The sequence below is a fragment of the Macrobrachium rosenbergii genome, chromosome 8 (genome assembly GCF_040412425.1).
Source record: "Macrobrachium rosenbergii isolate ZJJX-2024 chromosome 8, ASM4041242v1, whole genome shotgun sequence".
Classification (NCBI taxonomy): Eukaryota; Metazoa; Arthropoda; class Malacostraca; order Decapoda; family Palaemonidae; genus Macrobrachium; species Macrobrachium rosenbergii.
In genome coordinates, this window is record NC_089748.1 from 69,711,003 (window position 1) to 69,731,649 (window position 20,647).

The window sequence follows — 20,647 nt, forward strand, 5'->3', positions numbered from 1 at the left end:
AAGGGAAATCACTGCAACCTCGAATCAGGAATTTATAGGAGAGAGAGAGAGAGAGAGAGAGAGAGAGAGAGAGAGAGAGAGAGAGAGAGAGAGAGAGAGAGAGAGAGAGAGGTAAATAAGCGTGCTGCGTTATTGCAACCTATCTCAATTAGTTGTGTAATTAGCGAGCTTATAAAAGAGAAGATTTTTTAAAACTTTTATTTCACTTATCAAAGAGAGCACTAAATTGCGAATCTCTCCAGGTATAGAATTATGGAAGGTATTAGTGGAAGGGGAGATTAGTGTTGATAAAATTTCTACCAATGGAACAAGTACTTCACAGCATTTGATAATCTACTCTGAAGGGTGAGAGTTTTTTACATCTAAAAATAACCCTTTGAGGCGGCTTCATTTTCCCTGAGGCTGCTAAACATTAAGAAGACACATTAACCACAGGCAAAGATGATGATATTTCCTTAACTAAAATATAAAGCGTTGTTGTTAGGAAATTTAAATTATTTGGCAGTGATTGACATCAGACATTAAATGATGCCAGAATGAAAGGGAACCAATGAGTTCTGGTATTGTCTTTTCAGGAAGATTCTCCCGTTGTTCTTTGTTAGTTTGTAAAAACTGTTTCAGTTGGCTACTGTGATACCAAGGAAGGTTGACGTTTTCCTTTCTCTCTCTCTCTCTCTCTCTCTCTCTCTCTCTCTCTCTCTCTCTCTATATATATATATATATATATATATATATATATATATATATATATATATATATATATATATATATATATATATATATATATATATATATATATATATATATATATATATATATATATATATATGTAAGATTGCACAGAAATACATATAGCTCCGCCACTCTTAATACATTTTCCTAAATTCGTGTAAAAGCTTTTCTATCACCCTTTATGAACCTGAATGTTTTTCGACCACTTCTTTAACGCATATTTTACCAGTCTTACACTTTCCGCATTACCTGAAAATCAATCCTATCAATTCAAAAGGAAAGAACTCCCTTACCCTCTGCTTCCTTATCAGGATATATCCTCTGCTCGCTGACAGGAGAGAGAGAGAGAGAGAGAGAGAGAGAGAGAGAGAGAGAGAGAGAGAGAAGAGAGACACGGATTCATTCATTTGCCGAGCCATTCACCCGGGGAGGTCATGCGGATGTAGTGGAGGGCAAGGATGTTCCTTGTTGGATGCGTGTCGAGTTGTAGTCATCCACGTCGTTTAGCAACCACTTACCTTCTACGGAACGATGTCCATTGCTTTTGTTAGCAGTGTAGACAATAAAAGGAATGGGGAAAGAATTAAATAGCATTATTGGTAGTAGAGGAAGAGTTGCTAGTATAGAAAACGCAGTAAAATAACTACGGGATTCCTCAAGGTAAAAGAAACAAATGGCTTACTGTAGATCGACAATAAGAGATTTTGAGACCGAGGTGAAAATAAGATTTTTAAGTTGATGTTATGGAACGGGATGAAAACTGACGAACACTTTGAAAGATTTATTATTGTGAGCAAAATTAATGGCTCAACTCTGTTGACAGCGGATATATAACGAGTAAAGGTTGAAATTATTTATTCCTGTCATGAAATGACAGGATACATAAAAGGTAAGTAATGACGGTGAATGTATAAAATTGTGGAATTTATATCATAAAGTAATTCATTGGTTATTACCATTGATAATCAGCGTGCGTGTCAGCAAAACTGAGGATTTATCATGCAAGGGAAATTAGTTACTGGTGCTGAGAGTGAAATTGAACTTACTAAAAAATACGGAACGTTTAGAAAAATTTAAAGAGTTTTCCATCAACAATGATTTGAGGGAATTATTTGCGCATATTGACTCTGAAGGGAAACAGAAAGCCTCCAAGTGAACTGATAGCGAAGAAAGTTAAGGAAAGTGTAAGAATTTTTAAGTAGAATTGAAGGGTTGCAAGAAAGGAGTGATGTTCTACGGGAGAGGAAACGTTGGTAATTATTCAAGGTATGATTCTTTCACTGCGTGGTTCTTTTGCTTCCTTTGTTCTTTCCGGATAAAGAAAAAAAGATTATTAAATACTGCTTCTTAAGTGATATGTTCCATTTTGAAATTCCTTTAGAACCAGACACAAATTACCTCTGCTATGTCTACAAAAGAGCCATAATGCTTACAAAGGCCAGGTGGTGTTGGGAAATGGGGATTTAAGTTGTATCAAATTCACATTTATGGTCTCAGACAATCAGAGGGTTTGGAATATCAAATTTGCAGCTTAAGAAATTGAGGTGGTGATATCGTCTCCTCAAATATTAGATTTTTGCGATCACGATATGGGAAAATTCAAATTATACTAGCATTTGCTATCCAACAGCTGTAGAGAGTTACCGAGTCTTTAGTACTGGTTCCTACTGAATGGTGGTTGGATTAGTGTAGAATTAGCGAGTAAGTGTGGTGAATTTTTAAGGGAAATAAGAGGTCTGGTGTCAACCTCTGGACTCGGCCCATTCAACTGACACGCTTACTGGTTGACATGGAATTCAAACTATTCCCGTGATTTCAACATCAAAGGAGGAAGGACAAAATAGCAAACTCCAATAAGAAATACCATACAAATCAATAAGAGAGAGAGAGAGAGAGAGAGAGAGAGAGAGAGAGAGAGAGAGAGAGAGACATCAAAATTCAGGATGGATATATTCATCCAGCTCTTATCCCTGAGGTCTATCCTACTTCGGCCCTGAGGGACTTTCTCATTTGTTTCCCGACATCGTTGGATTTGACAGGGGAGGGCTATAGTTACCGAGATGGATTCCTCTTCGTTCTAGAGACGGCGTTTTCGTAAATTACTATTTTGAAAGCTGTCACTACAGATTTAAGATCTGAGCGGTATTTTTTCTTGTAAGGAGGGGTCGGGGGGACGGGTGGGTTTCACGTAGCAAAAGCATGGAGATTCACATCTAATATGTATTCTGGAAAATCTTGATTCCGTAAAAATATGTGTAATTAGATAGTTCATAATGTCGTTGGAGGTTTCTACAAATTAGTGGTTCTACAGGAGATTTGCATGGACAAAAATCCCCTTCTTAAATAGCTTTTAAATCTGAAATGAATCCAATACCGACTTAGCTCAACATACGCAACATGTCCAGAGGAGATTAAGTTACGCAGTAACAAGAATAACGATTTTTATATCGTTTCTTTGACATCTGTCAAGTCTAGAAAACACGACTCGTTCAGGTGGTTTACTTCGTCAGAGCTCCGGATAGATTCCAATCTTCTCTGCGATGAATAAATTAATGAAGAGTAAGCCAGGTAAATCGTTAGATTCTCTGCAGTGAGCTCCTGACTCCTTACTATGTAAACAGCGTTGCTGTGCTCTCAAGTCCAAAAGTTCGGTATCTCAACAGGCAAAGTTTTCTTTCATTCTCTTTAAAGAATCCCCTGATTCCTAAGACTAAGATCCCCAATCTCTCTAAATTGGCGTAGAAGGAAAGGGGGGAAGGGGAGAATTTCCCCTTCCACGACAACTCTACAACGTAAGACGACACCCAAGAGGATTACGGGTGCAAGAATGTGCGAACTTTGTTAAATTACCGGCAAAACCGGAACTTTGCCATACCGGTGCAAGTCACGTATGTGCCTACCTTTCGCTGGGTTCTGATGCGAAGTAAAAAAGATAACAAACTACTTTTGGGAAAGTTTTTTTATCCTGATTTTCATTTACCTATGGGGTGAAACTGAGTTGTCAGTCATTTCTGATTCATTGCAAGGGCAATCAGTTTTTGTGGACTGTATTCTGTGTAAAGCGAGCGATAATGCCAAGTGTCAGTGCTGGTAATTTCACTCCAGTGTATCGCAAAAGTCCCTTCCTTCCTTCCTTCCTTCCTTCCACTCCCGGTATAAGATTTTCCATTAAAAGGATTGGGCGCGCGAGGGGCGTGGGGGCGTTCAATGCCTCCGGGGTCTACTTCAGTGCCACAGATGGCTTCTTCTTCTTATCCTCCTCCTCCTCCTCCTCCTCCTCCTCCTCCTCTTCCTCCTGCTCGTCTCATTTTTCGTCTTCTTCTTACAAATTCAGACCATTTCAATGGCGTTGTTTACTTCGTCGTGACGTAGGCGAAAAGCGCTAAGGACCCGCCTACGGTGAAGAACGGGGAAGAGAAAGCTAAGTATGTTTTGGTGCTGACTAACAAAACCCCTTCACCCCTTTGAACAGTTTGAGGAAAGCGCTGTGACATAGGGGAAATGGCGTGAATAAATAAATGATGAAAGGAGGGGAGACCAGGGTGACAGTGTTGCTGCACCAGCAGAGGGGAAACAAGCACGTACAGTCGGAGTTTGTGCGACTCTGTGTGTTTGTGTGTTTGTGCACGAATAAACACGCGCTTTGAACGCCAGTGTGCGCTGGCGTGTAATATAACACGCTTACGGTATTTCAAATGGAATGAGGAGAGACAGAAAATGGGATGGGATGGGGAGAGAGAGAGAGAGAGAGAGAGAGAGAGAGAGAGAGAGAGAGAGAGAGAGAATCAATCTACAGGTAGCGACTACGTACTGTAGCTCATTTTGGGAGCACGCCCTCCCTTGTGCAAAATCATGTATGGGACGGGAGAATCTTTTATTCCCCGGGTCGATATAAGGACACCCTATTCTTTTCTCCTGTCAGGTGAAGGTGGACCGTTTTCTTGGGGCGCTCCGGGGAGAGTTATTGCGAGGTAGAATATACTTCAGCTATATTTTCTGATTTCGAGGATGGCCGTATTCAGTGTGAAAATAGGGCGCTGGAGAAAGCTTCCTACCTCATTCCTTCGCTCTAGGACCTCTATCTTTTTAATACAGAAACGTGCGTGTGGACAGGAATGTAATTTAAGCACAGGGATGGATTTATGTGCGTGTGTTTTTATTTATTTATTGCATGTGAGCTGAGTGCGCTATCACTGCCCCTCGAGGCATACGTATCTATGAGCGTGCATACATACATAATATGAGAGAGAGAGAGAGAGAGAGAGAGAGAGAGAGAGAGAGAGAGAGAGAGAGAGAGAGAGAGATTTTCCTTTGGCTTGAAAATATAAAAATGCATGATGTTTGTATGCTAGAAAGTAATAGCTTTAGGTAAAGTTGTGGCATTGTAACAAGGGTTTATTTACTCAATAAACCCTGCTCAGTCAGTTATGCATGAGGAAAATATAACGATCATACTCCGAGAAGAACATCTGAAGCGGATAAATTGATCACACTGCCATTCGTACCATATCAGTATTCTGAAATAAAGATTACTGACTTTAAGATTAAGAGAGAATGGATATGAAATAAGATATTTCTCTCTCTCTCTCTCTCTCTCTCTCTCTCTCTCTCTCTCTCTCTCTCTCTCTCCAATTCGCTCTACCTCGGAAATAATACATTTTCATATATGTTACCGAAGGGGAATTTTTTAGTTGATAATAAGTTCATCGTCCCGTGGGCTCGAACCAGCGAAGGACAAGAACTCAGGACTACAGTGGACGCATTAACCCACACAGCCAGCAAGTGAGGTAGAGCGAATTGGATATTAAAGGACGTTTGTAGCTTACTGATTTTATATATATATATATATATATATATATATATATATATATATATATATATATATATATATCACATAAGAGGAAGTGGTTCCAGTGGATGTTAAGTCTGCCTTTCACAGATTTCTTTTCTTTACTAAGGTTGATAGAAACATGTCCGTCTCCACATCGGCAGAGACCGACCACAGTCGGCTAACTGCCAAGTACATAATTCACTGCTAAGTTGAACAAGGGAACAAAGGGGCTGTGAACTAGTCAGAAGTCACACAAGAAGACAAGCAGGTAACGCCTTGAGGACCTACAGGCTCCTCTACAGCTGAATGACTGACTGACTAATAGATTACAGCCTGGGAAGAGATATACACAACAACACTACGCTACGTTAGTGAAGCGGATCTATTCCACGATGTTTTGGAAAACGACCCCAGTCTTCCGGCCTTCCCTCCCGCGGGATCGATCCTGGAGTTTCCACATCTGAGACTACGTTGCCAACCACCGGGCTGCGAGTGACTTTGTGTTTACATGTGCGTCCGCGTGAGAATATTTAAATACTCATTCACACGTGATGTGCTTAAATACTCCTGTACGTAAATGTTTTGACAGAATGCCGCGCTCCACTGAAACAATTCTGCGTATTTTACATCACAAAGAAAAAAAAAAAAAAAAATTTCTCTTTCCTGCGCAAGTATTCGGTCTGCCGGTGCAGTGGAATGACGGAAAATGAAAAAGTTTCCATATTCCATTCTCACTCCTTCCGTGGGGATGGAAAAGTCCCCAGTTCCCCCTGTCTGGCTCTTTGGGGTGCGAATGCTAACAACTCCAGGGTCAAAATATCGGAAAAGAACAGAACAGCCATATTCCAGCGAACTAACGAGACGAGGTCATTTGTTGTTTTATATTCGACAGTTCGATGCGCCTGGCCTTGAAAACTGTCCGCATTTAAGGCTTTACAAAGGACTTCATTTTCGTTTGCAATTTTGTGACTGAGTGATTTACTGATTAGGATTCAGTATCAATTAGCTCAGCAGCCTAGATATCATTGTGAAGATTCAGCTGCTTATATATTTCTCACTTAGCTATTATGAGTGATACGAATACTTCGCTCTGTTTCTGAGATAGAGAGAGAGAGAGAGAGAGAGACGCGTAAAATGCACCACTGGAATGCTGCAACACTCGTTTAAAAGTCCATCATAGATAACTGACTGTCAGACCCGCAAGAGTCAAGCCAGATGAGGCTGCTTTACCCTGAATTATCGCCCGTTATATAAGAACAGGTCCCAGCTCCTTGTGCATTAACCCTGTGAATGACCATTTTGGTTCAGACGATCAATGATCATACATAGGTAACATTTACTTAATCTTTTCTCAAATATAAAAAAATGGGTATACTATTAGGTATTTCAGTTTGTAGTTAAGGATGTACGTGAGCATTCCTTGCTTGTGTGTATCGTGCAGACTGTTGCCCGGGGCATTTTACTAACGAGTGAACTGACTGAAAAATAACCCACATACCCTGACCTTGCTGCTATATTGTCGTCTTGGTACAGATATTTCTTTTATCAAAAGAATAGAAATTGGTTTGTATCTTAAATTTTTCTCGTAAGAAGAGCGAAAAATGAATATAGAAGAACAGCCAGACAGACTGAGAGACAGATAAAATGAGGAGTAGGGAGAAAAATTAAACATGTTATTAAGGAACAAAGGTTAAAGAGGTAGAGCATGTTTACCTGAACGTTTTCCCACTTGTTACGTTTTATTAATAAGTTATATTTACCAAGTTTTCACTTCATTGCTTATACAGAAATGAAACGAAATCCCCATTTTCTGGTTTTTCCTTTCATTTTCTTTATTTACTTTTGCTACTCGCTTGTGACCCAAGTGTTTACTAAGCAATATGGAATAGTCATTTCAATATTTTAAGGATAAGGGTTTTGTGTGCGTGTGTGTTTTTGGGGGGCGGAGGGGGTGGGGGCGCTGGAGATCGGGTATTTTCTTGAAACATAATAAAATATATCCAATCTATTTCAAATTTTAGTGGGGTCTTACCTTATTTCGTCAGAAAAGATGGTCATACTTTTGTTCGGTTCACCGGTCCGTTTGTTGACAAGAAGGATTATGCAAAAAGTTAAAGGTGTTATTATGCGAAAACATTACTAAATGTAGTCTTCGTTACTGGCAACAAGTGATTAGATCTGAATAAAGGACTTTTTAAGAAAGGGCGAATTTCTGTGATTTGGCAGAGGTTTGGGATCTCCGAACGCTCTGCTGTTTAATTAATAAGCACATGTGATTGTACGTTTAATTTGGTCGTAATTTTTCTATCGGGAGTCCGGAGCAGACCTGCGTAAATGTTCCCTATCTTACAGAAACTGAATTCACAATTATTACTTTAACAAAAAATCATTTTTATACGTATTGCAAGTGACCATGAAAGAATGAAAGCTCCATGTTGTATGATTCTTATTCCTATCTCTCTCTCTCTCTCTCTAATATATATATATATATATATATATATATATATATATATATATATATATATATATATATATATATAAATATATATATATATATATATATATATATATATATATATATATATATATATATATATATATATATATGTAGTCAGAAGGGAGAGAGTTTTGGCAGCTTTGTCAAAGTTGTCCGAAACTTGTTCGTCAAATCGACAAGTCAGAGACAATATCGAAAAACAATAAACACTTTTATTTGACTCCTGGAATCTCGCAATAAAACTGGAAGCGCTTTCCAATACAGTCCCCACACGCACACACACGCGCGCCCTGAACCAAAACAAGAAAAACATATGAAATAGTTTCGGCATGTTTCTCGGTTATTGTAGTTAAAACGCAAGCACATGACATTGTGCTTTAATGCAAGAATAAAATGTAGCTACCATATAATAAATGTACTGACAATAGTTTTAAGAAGTAAATCCTGATCTGTAAAAAAAAAATATGCACGCCCTGATTTTTAAGTTTAGCTCCTCTTAAATTTTCCTTAATCTCCATTTTACAAATATATACAGTATACTGTTACATATATATATATATATATATATATATATATATATATATATATATATATATATATATATATATATATATATATATATATATATATATATATATATTTATATAAATGTCTCCTGAGCCTTGTATGATTCATGCACCTCTGACAGATAGACCGTTCACACTTCTTCAGATGGAGCAAGCAACACTCGTGCAAAAATACAAGTTTAACCAGTAAAGCAGGTTTTGGGGACTTTCGAACCCTAGAAGTTCTGGGCCATGACGCGAGCCTGCGCGTTCCCACGCGCCAGACAAAAGCAAGTAATGAATGCTTTTGTCTGCCTGTGTCTTTTTTCTCTTTGTCGAACTTGAGAAGATGGCTGTCTGTCGCTCAAGTTACATTTCTCTTTTAGGAATGGTTGGTGGGGATGACGGCGCAGAATATTATTATTATTATTATTATTATTATTATTATTATTACAACTTCGCATTATGCTGGTGTATGTGGTTTTGTTATTTCTATTCAGCAGTTAATTTTATCTTTGGATTCTTCTAATTTCTAACTGGAATAACCTCGACATTAACATTGGGGGTACATAATTCCAAAGCTTCACATATGTAATTTCAGGTCCTGTTACACAAGAACAACAGGAGAAAACAAGAGACTCAATAACTTTTTTAACGAAATAAGCCTGAGTCCCGCTGTAGTGCCTCTGGGGCAGGATATTCAATAATTTTCTTTGTCAAGGGATTCTTAGATTTCTTTATAAATCTCTCATCTTTTTTTCTCGTTCTCTTAGAGATGCGAAGGACAATATTGAAGAGAGAGTCAAATTTTCAAAATTGCCTTAACAACTCTTAAATACTCCGTAAGTATAATTGATATCTATAAAATGCAGCCATGAACAAGGAATAAGGTAAATAGTCCAGTATTGTGCCTAAGCAAGCATCCACAGAACGGAGTAACCGCATAAAAGTAAAAATTCAAGGCTAAATTATTCATTACCATTGTAATTATTATTATTATCATATTATTATTATTATTATTATTATTATTATTATTATTATTATTCAGAGGATGAAACCTATTCATATGGAACAGGCCCACAGGCGCCATTGACTTGAAACTCAAGCTTCCAAAGAGTATGATGTTCATTAGGAAGAAGTCAGAGGAGGTAAAGGGAAATACAGAAAGAAAAGATCTCACTTATTACAAAAAATTAATAAATAATAAATTAATAAGCAGATAAAACTGCATTAAAATGCAAGGCGATAGTATTAGGGTAGTGATGCATTGCATCTTCGCTTGAACTTTTGAAGTTCCAATTGCACGACATCCTCAGGGAGACTGTTCCACAGTCCAACAGTGTGAGGAATAAAGGATCTCTGCAACTGAGAAGTTCTACAGCAAGACACATTTACTACATATTGTTGCTGCTGTTCAGCAAATCTGGTTGCTCGCGGCTGATAAATGGGATCAGGGATCACTTGTGAATGTGAAAGATCTCTGTTGAAATACAACTTATGGACAAAAATGCCATCAAGAGGCCATCCGTCGATGGTCCAAGTCATGCGCTCTAGTTCATAGGAGACCGTCGCCGCAGAACTTGAGGTCATCGACGTTGGTCTTTTTTTGTTTATTGGCAATTCGAGTTTACTTAAAACCATGTTTGCTGAAATCCTCAAGAGTCATTTACATTCCTTCTTTAATATTCATACTCTTGAAACAAATGGAGCACGCAGCTAAATTTAAGAATCTTCATCTCGTTAATAAATCCTATCCAGTAGTTAGCGTTTTGTTCATTATTTTTTATATGGGATGAGATACAGGAGTCTTTTTTCGTCCTTAAGCCATAATTACATATTATAATGCTATAGTGCATTGTTAAAATAGGTCACATTACTGAAGGACATCGAGATGAAATTTCTTGCATGTACTGTACAATAAACAATAAACTAACAATCTGAACTTTACCTGAAGCCATCCTTGATGAAGAATTTTTCTTAACACTTTCCTAATTTTATTTGGTGTCCTGTAAATTGAGTATTCGAATACTGTGGGACAACAGCCAAATACTATTAAGAAAAATGGAAAATACAGGGAATGATAAAGTATCTGTTTTCAAGCTACACACACGAAGGGGAACAAAGTGCTTTACATAAACACAAAAGGACCCAAAGCAACTTATTTCAGACGGCCCTTTCTGCTTTTTCTATTTGGTTTGTATTTTTCCTTTTTCATAATGTAATTCCTGCGCCCTTATAGTAATGGAACTTCGCTTTAGTTTTCAGAAATTGAATTCTATATTTCCTGGTCTCACAATACTCTCATTTTCAAGGACTTAGTCATTCTGAGGAGGCATATTCAAGCTGCATGACACCACTCCCATAGGTAAGCAGCAGTGAAAGTGAAATAAGGAAATAAAGAAATTTAGCTACCTAAAGAAGACGGCTTTAAAAAAAAAGATTGATTTCTTTTTTATGTGTTACTTTTTCAACTAAAGTCCTCTTGAGTTCGCTTTCAATTCTGCTACTGCAATTACTGTGACGTCATTTTTAATGGACTTGTAAGTCTGTTCTCTAATTGCTGAAAATTTGCATTTTGTGATATATGGCAATTTTTTTAATTCTGCAATATTAACATTACCACACCTATAATCGCACTACTTTAAAAAGAAAAGTAAACACATTTGTATGTACGTTCGCAATATGTATAGCACATAATCGCACCATTAAAAAAATCTGGACATTTGCATGTAAGTGCATTATTATCATTATTATAAATAGCCACCTTATAAGGACGAGTTCCTCTTGGCACGAAGATAACTGCAGATGGAGAAAACATACAATTTACTAAAAGATATTATTTTTTTTTGTTAAGTATGAATTTCCATACGTGGCGTATGACTATGAAACCCCAAAGTAACGAAGAGCGCACAGTAAGCATTTACCCCACCCCCCCAACCCCACACACACATGCACAAGTATTAAGACAGCTTAAGTGTGAAAAGAAGGCTCAGAAGAACTTCAAATACCAGGTTTACAAAAGCCCCGAGTCAAAAGGGCGAGCGTTAACAACAAACGCAAACCTCAAGAAGTTTTTGTTGCCTACGTAAATAGTCGAAGGCCTCCGTGGCAAGGGATCTCAAAGGAGGGGAGCTCTCATAAAACGTAAAACTTTTGTCAAAAGGAATGAAGGAAACTTTTTTAATGTGCCTGACTTGGAAACTAATATTTAACCGCGCCGGGAAATAAAACAAAAAGGTGCATGTTTCCAAAGAGACAGTAATTGCTAAGTTTCGTGTAAGTCAGAGGTTTTTACAATGAGAACGGAAACACTGCTGACTCCTATCAGTTCAAGAACGAATTCCCTTTAAACTCACGATTGCATTAATTATTCTAAAATACAGCTGTCATAGGAAATATGTAGGTTTTTTTCTTCCGTAAGCCGTTTCCCCAAAAACAGAGGGGGCTTCGTAGAAAAAGAAGACAGCGCTTATTGGCACATTTGTCAATAGCAACACATGTAAAAACCAGCATTTTATTTTACTCGTAATTACCAAACAAATACCTATGATATGCTTCTTCTTGCTCACGTCCCTTATATTAAGAATGGCAGCATCACTCTCATACTATACATTCTCTCTCTCTCTCTCTCTCTCTCTCTCTCTCTCTCTCTCTCTCTCTCTCTCTCTCTCTCTCTCATAGAGCTGTCATCGCTGTCAAACCAAAGACCTTATAAATCACTGCAAAATGACCCAAATTACCAGCCTCTTCAATGACAAGGTACCGTATTAGCATCTCGTCGTCCTCCAGAAGTTCTTATAAAGATTTATTTACTTAACGCGGCAAAGCAAAGAAAGAAAAAAAGTTGTTTGAAAAGCTCCAGGCTTCGTCCTAAGATCACTCAGCCAGACCTCTTTTGGCATTAAAGAAGACTTAACTGGCCTGCGTTGACAGATTAGTAGCGACCCGTTGACTCGAATCCGTTCGTAAAGATGTGAGACTATTGATTCGCTCGAGGGAGGAGGCCAGTGGTCAGCCTTCGATGCTCTCCATTCTCACGTTTTATTCCCGAGAAGAAGAAGGTGGAGCAGAAACCGTGAATAACCGAGAGCCTCATTTTTCCTCTCGCTTCAACCTTTCTTTCGTTCTTTATTTTTTTTCCCGCCATCCACGTGCATGAATAGCAAAGTAGTTCCTCAGTTTCTTCTCATCTTTTCGCTATTCTCCCATCATTCTTCTGCCTATTCTTTAATTTCTTCATTCAAACTTCGAAAGTAAAGTATAAGGTTCCTGTGTACCATTTAGCATTTTTTTAATGCTAAAGGGAATCATAAATCACCTATTCCGATCATATAACTCCCTGTACCTTCCAATAACAGATTAGCTGTTGACTTATCATCAGATAGAAGAGAATAACAAAATACAGGGTTTGAGTAATGAAGTTGTTAGGTGAAATTATGAGAAAATAGAATTTACTGATAAGTGACTTCTGAACATTTTTAGACAGTTATTAAGCAAAGACTAAGACCAAAAGAAATGAGTGTAAAAGATATGAATCGCATTTGAAAAGATTTACTGGACGTAAAATCAAACTAACGCAAAGAAGAAAGCAGCTAGTTGTGAACACATATTTTTTCAAGAAACGGAAGAAAAGAGGCAATCCTTTTATCATGTCTACTTTGTTGGCATGAGATTTTAATAAAGAAAAATTCTAATCGTCTGTTAGACTATCGTAAGAAGATAACAACACAAATAAATAAAAAGATACAGCAAATATTGCTGAATGACATTGTAACCAAGTCGACCGTAGAAAACAGGATAGATAAGCCACTGGGGAACAGAATTTGTAGATAGAGTGAGAAAGACGATTGTTCGTCCAGAATTTATCAGAATATGATAAAAGAATAATAAAAAAGGAAAAAGTTTCTCAGAAGAAAGAGACTTATCCAGCCCACATTGTTGTTGTCACTAAGATCTTCAGGGTCAGCAAATTTTGCCCAAAGGCGACAGATTCGCTTTCTGTCTTTCTTTCCGTTCTATAGCTGCCACTTTCTACGTTTTTATCAATCCTTTTTTCCTCTCCGTTCTTTTTCCTACTTATTTGTCCGTATGTATCTCAGAGTTTATATCAGTATATTGCTGAATATCAGGGTCTACACGGAGACTGAAATTCCAATCCCAGACGAGAAAGGGCCATTAAGCAAGTTCCGCAGATACCCATTGAGCCTTTGCTGACCTAAGCAGTTAATTATTTACCTGGTAGTTAGAAGACTGTGGTGGGCAGCAAGCAAAATGGAGAAGGGCAATGGAACAGAAACTTTATCCAATAAAACAAAATGGGCATATGGCAAAATAAATACACACACACATGCACACTCATATAAATACATATGTATGTGTGTCTGGATGGTGTTTATACATATGTATATGTGTACTGCACATATACTGAGAGAGACAGAAAGAGGTGGTTGTTGCAGAAGAAAACATTCTTCCATTTGCACACTAATAAATGCTCGCGTTAGTCGTTACAAGAATGATCTGCACTGAATCCCGAGATCCAATACATATACTTTAAAGTACCTAGCTTTATGCAAGGTGATAACTGATATAGGATTTAAAAGCAGACTGTGTCCCTATAAAACAAATATTTCATAAGTATTCATAATTTACCCTTGTGTAGTGTTTTGCCTCTGTTGTATACCTTAGTGACGCAGACAATTTTTTTTAAGTATCGTTTCTTTAACGTTGACAAAAAAAAACTATAAAAATTCATCTCAGTTGAGACCATTTTAAACGACAAATGTTCATTCTAGGGTCAAAAAGATAGAATGAAGGAGGGAAAGAATGAAAATGATGTTTAGTAGAGGAGATAACAAAGGGCCAAAACCAGTTACTCTCTTTAGAGCCAATTAATGTTTTGCCTCAGCTCAAGCTAGTCCATCGATGGGGTCGTAACATTCAGCTCTTCTTTCATGATTGTGATTTATTCCCATTCAGTTTGTTTCGTCCACTTCCTTCAAGTAAGGGCTTATTTTTGTTCCTTGCAATATCAGAGTTAAAATTCTCGTTTTTCCAAGTTTAGCCTCTTGTATATCTTGCCTATTTCAATCCATTCCCAATCCTATGAACTTTTAAGTCTTCACGTTCTTCTAATTAGCAACAGCAGAACTTTTCATCTACACTCGATGTTTATGTGAGGACGAGATCTAATTTATTTCCTCAGCAGCCAACGATAATTACCCCGGTATCCTATTCGTGGCCATTCTGTGCGCGCTTGATTAAACTCAACAGGGTTTCCATCAAAGGGTTGTAGTTTTTTTTTTTTTTTTTTTTTTTTTTTTAATATTTGAAGTACGAGATGGTCTTAATTTTCGGAATATGTAACAAAAGGAGTGTTATGCTTATCTCTCGTTACATCGGCTGAATGAGAGATCTTAATTGTCTCTTCTCTTAAGTAAGAAAAATTCTCATTTTATGTTCATAATAATCCATTTTCAAAATGTTCCTCTTACGTAACGCTAGAAAAGAATTATTATTTATTTGATGAGCACATAATAACTTTTATAATTTTGCGCTTCATAAACACGGATTTGAATTTTTTAATCATTTAACATCCCAAAACTAATAATAGAACTTCCAAGATAACCTAAAGTCGATTACCAGTTTTTTTTTTATTTTAGTATTAAAAAATATACTTCTGCTTTCTTGACATTCTTGAAGTTGGAGACAATGAAAACCATACCGTACTTTAAAGAAAAACATAACCCAAGACCCTTTTCTTTAGTGTAAATCTTGATATATTAATAAAGATACACTGATCGAAAATAAATCAGCAGATAAATAACGTGAAGTCAATACCCAGTATACAGAAATCGACGGATGAAAGCGAGATTTTCACCAAGGTCAACGAGGAGAGCTTGGCACTTCGATCTCCAAATCATTTAGACGAATTTACGGCAAAAAAAAAAAACAAAAAACAGTAAAAATAGTTTGAGGGGAAATTGCTGTTCATTATTTTGAGCGTCAAGTATCACGCCCCAGCGAATTTGTGTTGCAGCTGGAAAGCGATAAATCGGGGGGAAAATAGACATGACTATAATAACATTCGTTATCCAAATGCAATCATCGGTTTTTTATATCATTTTTTTTAAGCAGACTGTCCCCTCTCTCTCTCTATAAAAAAAAAAAAGTCATTGGGCTGAGCAGTGTTCCAGCCCTTTTGAGATGAATAATCCCAATATATCTGCGCTAAAAGGACTAATCTGTAAAATGGAAAACAATATCAAGTTCGATTACTTTTTATCCAGTGCGGATTTCAGCAATGTATCGGCGATTTGACAAAAACTGTACAACTGTTTCTTTTTTTTTTTAAATAGTCTAAAGATATTTGTTTGAAATATGACAAGTCATAAAGAAATAGTAACTTTCAGAGAGAGAGAGAGAGAGAGAGAGAGAGTAAATGTTGAAAGCATCTTGTGAATGGTTTCACCCCGTTGGGGTGACCATTGCCTCATCGAGGCCTTCCATGGTGTCACGCTCTCTCTCTCTCTCTCTCTCTCTCTCTCTCTCTCTCTCTCTCTCTCTCTCTCTCCTTCAAGATATTTATGACAATTAACGGCCAGCAAACAAGTAGGTAACTAAAAAGCCGCTTACTAGCCGTACTGGATTCCCAGTAACCCTCCCATTTGTACCTCCTCGAGTAATTCGACAACTGAACACGGGTTCTTCAGTTTCTGAGTTGCGCGCCCTTACCACCCCCATCTAGAGGCAAAGAGAGAGAGAGAGAGAGAGAGAGAGAGAGAGAGAGAGAGAGAGAGAGAGAGAGAGAGAGAGAGAGAGAATTAAAAACTCAGTACACTCTCCATTCCATTTGTTCGGTCCATCTCAATTGGCCTCCTATTCGCTTTCACTCCAGGAAGGGAGTGTAATTACGCTAGTGAAACCCATAAAGAGATTAATGATTGAATTCACATCGATTTCGGAGGAGCGACGGGGGCGGCGTCACAAAGCGATGAAGGGAAAATGTAGGAAAACTCCGCCGATCCCGAGAAAAACTGGCAAAGGAAACGGAAAGATTTCAGAATGGAAAAACTTCACGAAGATTTTGGGGAAATGGGCGGAAATGCGATACAATCTCGGGAAGACCTAGATTAAAGAAATAATGTCTCTAAGAAAACGATCAAAATTTTAAGTAACAGAAGGAACTTAGGAGGAAAAGCGCCCTTCAAGAAAGTCTGAATACGGGATGGGACATTTCCAGTGACTGAAAAGAATTATCATGAAGTACTGATGACGCCTTAGTACCAATCGTCAATTTTCCAGCGACTAATAAAAGATAGAAACGATTCACATGAAAATCCTGAGAAAAACACAAAATAATAAAAGCGGAATGTAACGTTCCATAAGAGAAAATGAAAGTTCAACACCTACGTCTACGGAGTAACATGACAATATCTGGTACAACCTGACGAAAGACCATGTTAGGAAAATGCGTACGAAACGACGTTTCTAGTGAAGCCATTGAAAGTTCACCGAACATGGAAGTGAAAATAAGAGTGTAAACCAGATAAAAATCAGGAAAACTTAATGATGGGAAACCACTGAAAATCGTACTATATTTTCTTGAGAAAACGTGATACTATTTTAGAAAATCTACGCGAGAAACAGTAAGACAGACCTGGCTAAGTAAAACGGAAAGCCCTCCTTAAAAATTAAGCGATGAAAAGGCGAAAACCCTGGATATGGGAAAGGAAGTTCCAGACGAGGAGGAAAATCAGACATTATGGATTTACAATATGTCACGCCTCTTGCGGAAGATTAGGGTGTTTTCATCAGACGAATTGATTTTTGTAAGGATTCTGAGAAACGGGAGAAAGTGGGAAGGGGCATTCGTTAATCCAATCTCATCGAGGGAAGAGTTGAAGAGAACGGGCCTAGCTGGGTAATCTATTGACAGAGCCCAGGAAATGATCAAAAGAAGATTCGTCGACCCATTCTAACCCTCGCGAACATTTTTGGAAGGGGAGGCGAGTTGGCGAGGGTTCGATAGATGGGTGTCTTGTCAGAACAGCAAATAAGGATTATTAGGTTCTTTGTGAGGGAGAAATAGGATAATGGATTCATAAAGAAAACGGTAAATTGAATGTGATTTAATGTTGATGTAATTCGTGTTGAGTAAGTTGTTCCATATTTTCAAAATTCTTAATGACAGCTCATACTCATGTATGTGGGCATTTGTGCTTTCAAAAATAAAAAAATAGAAAGTAAAATTTTACCATAGTTTCTCAAAAGAGTAAAGTAGTCAGCCAGGTAAAGGATAAGAATGCAGCAACTTTCGAGTTACAAGACTAAAATTTTCCTTGTTTGCACAAAGCTATGAAAAGCAACGACATAAATATCAGGAATAAAGTTGTGCTGATCAATGAGTTAAAGTATTTTCATCGATAAGCTAGTAATGCTTCCAGTATCACGGAGAAGCCTAACGAGAACTGATGTAGTTACAGTACTCATAAAGTTAACAGAAATAAAACAATAGATCACAATGCCCACAAGGGACTTTTGATGGCAGGGTTCATATTAAAATATACTTCCCCTACTGAAAAACGAATATTTTTTAAATGGTAGAGAAAGACCTGAAAAAGAATGTCTACTGGCAGGAAACATAAAGTTAAGGATAACATGAAAATGTTGAATCAAGAAAAAAATTCTTTTACGACAGAGTCGTTCCAGTGGAGCATAAAATGACAAACTTGCTTCCAGGAAGCAAAACAGACCTTAGAGGAATAACTATCTTTGCGTCTATAAGAGAAAATAAGCGATCTTGCAGAAGATTCCGCACTCAAGATTAAGAGAACTCGTTGCTATGTGTAAGGAAACATGCATACGTATTCGTAATGAGGATTACGTCAATCTATTTAGAACGAATATTTTTTTATTCAGTTTACAGAAATTACTGAAGGTTACTAGTTTTAAAGGGGCTGTCTGTAAAAAGATAAGTAACAGCCCTTGAGGGTGATCATGAGACATCCGTATATAAGAGTGGCAGGGGTCTCTGGTTCATAACGCACTCTAAAAACTTCAGCTGATAAGAAGGGTAACATTTGCAATCATCCCCTCGAAAGGGGGAAAACCGTATATATATATTGTATATGTATATATATATATATATTATATATATATATATATATATATATATATATATATATATATATGTTGTATACGTATGTATATATACATATACATATATGTGTATATATGTGTGTGTGTGTGCATTCTATGGTTACACTGTATACAGTCGTATGCTACTTAGATAATTCATCTTCCAAGTATTGATTGCTGTATTTTAGAAATAAAGAAACCTTGTATTGCATTCTCTTTTTTAAAGGTACTCTTTTATCTCAGTTGCCTTTTAAGCTCACTCTTTCTCCATCACAAAGAGAGAGAGAGAGAGAGAGAGAGAGAGAGAGAGAGAGAGAGAGAGAGAGAGAGAGAGAGAATTATCCTTTTTAACTGCATTTAGATAAGAGGTTCCTTAAAAGCTGCTCCTGAAGTAGGTCAAAGAGCCCCTGATTATAAGTACCTGAAGTAGGTTCTCGAGGAAAACTCTTATGTTCTCCCAGTCACTTGGAAGCCATTTGAAAAGGATAAGAGATACATGGAAAAGGCTTTTAGGAAAATGTCACTTTTTCGTGATAGAAAAGACGATTAAGGTTTGCGAGTTTTTTTTTTCTTTATTTTGCCTCTCTTGGTAACTTATTTATATTCGATTGATGTCAAAAAGTAAACATGATAACTTATAATGAGGAAGATCGTGCAGTTTAATCTTTACAAGGATAGATTTTAAACTTCAAGATTCATTACTGTATATAAAGAAAAGTGATTCATTAACTGGCAAAATGACCAGCAGAAACTTGGCCGACAAACCTCGCTCTGTCACTGCAAAGTCTGAACACTGAGGTGATGGCAAACCTGTCCTAAGAGAAAAGGCACACACAATAAAGAGAAATTAAGTGTTGGGGGAACACGGATGGGGCAGAAAGTCACAATTTTCTCCTTTTTCATATTATGCTAACCAACTCAGTACAGGTTTTGGAAAAAGAATATATCCTCTTTGGACTTTGTAATTTACTTTTCTGTTGTTTTTACTTTAATACTTGTCATTCAGTTACTCAGCAAATAAAAAACAGCAATACTTAGTGATGCTGAATTATAATAAATTTAGCTGGTTGCATCATTACGGGTTGCTGAAGAGCGAGAGCCCGTGCCAGCACAAGGCTGGCTGAATCTAGGTAGTAGGTTGCATCAGATTTTTTATCGAATTATTTTCGAGTCTTCCTTAAATAACTCACTCTCTCTCTCTCTCTCTCTCTCTCTCTCTCTCTCTCTCTCTCTCTCTCTCTCTGTTAAGAGACCAGTAAACATCCATAAAAATGGTTCTGTCATATAAAAGATTTTATATCAGGAAAAGAGTGTTGTGTCTCATAGGTTTAATACCGAAATCCAGATGAACACTGTAGGGTTGAACTTTGCTATTTAAATGAAGCTCTCTAAATTCGACGAAAATGATGAATATTCAGAGTTTGGATAAAGTCGGTATTACACGAGCACCGTTTTCCAGCCAGCTTTATCATCTCGCTGTCAAACTTTGTACGGCGTTACCAATCTGTTCGCTTAGGTGGTGTCCCACGAGTTCGTACCCGACTTAAATCGTACCTCCTAAATTGTGTATTCCATTCAGAGTTTGGAGGAAGGATGCTAAAATATACTAAAAAAAAACATAATTGGGTAGACAACGAAAAGATATAGAAAAGGAGAGAATCCCAGAGGGAAAGAATAAGCGAACTTCATCGCGATGGTCAAGAATAGGCAAACCACACTTGTATTTCTCGATTACAAGTGAGTCTGGTGAAACAAGTAAAATTTCTTTTCAAAATAACGCCAAGTATAGTACAATAAAATGCGGATAAAGATAGTTTTTTTTTATTCCTTGTAAATATGTCTTATTTGCTTCTTTTTGGTTTTGTTCCCGACAGCTTTTATAGTGTGGCGTAATAATTTTTTCCT

General features: G+C 37.3%; 1 protein-coding gene across 3 annotated transcripts in view; it reads left to right on the top strand.

Moving 5' to 3' along the window:
- Nrt (Neurotactin) overlaps positions 1-20,647 on the top strand; it is a 185,100-nt gene that overhangs the window by 103,046 nt on the left and 61,407 nt on the right. The gene's annotated exons all lie outside the window — the stretch shown is intronic.